We start from the raw sequence: 545 nt of genomic DNA on the forward strand, positions 1-545 counted from the left end.
CAAAGGAAAGAGTGCTTATTTATTTTATAACTTTTTATGAAAGATCTTTCTATTCAATGTGGAATTTCATTGAGAATGAAACAAAAAAAATCTGGTCATGTACTCGGGCCATATTTTTTTGCATTAATTTATTGTTGTAGTTAAACGTCTTATGTTGTAGTTGTTTCCATTGATTTCATTTTTGTCTTCATGGACCCAGGATTTATGATCACCATCCAAGCTCTGATATGAAGATGAGGAAGGGAGATGGATTAGAAAATCTTTGTCATTTTCCAAGAAACCTGTCAGTGTCGCACACCGTTTGCCATGCCTGAGCAACCCGTGCAGCTGTTTTATTTTCACGTCCAAACAACTTAATCCTTTAGTGTTTTTATGTAGCCGGCCCCGAAATCTTCTCAGTGTCCTCCACAGGATCAGCTGGGCAGAATAAAGAAAAACAGGCCTGTTTTCGCACAGCTCCTCCAGTATGTAAAAGAGAAACTTTATAATGTACTTTTTCAAGATCAAACACTGTGTCGTTATTTTTGTCTAGTTTTGTTTTCTTA

This window comes from Plectropomus leopardus, chromosome 18 (genome assembly GCF_008729295.1).
Source record: "Plectropomus leopardus isolate mb chromosome 18, YSFRI_Pleo_2.0, whole genome shotgun sequence".
In the NCBI taxonomy this organism is placed as follows: domain Eukaryota; kingdom Metazoa; phylum Chordata; class Actinopteri; order Perciformes; family Serranidae; genus Plectropomus; species Plectropomus leopardus.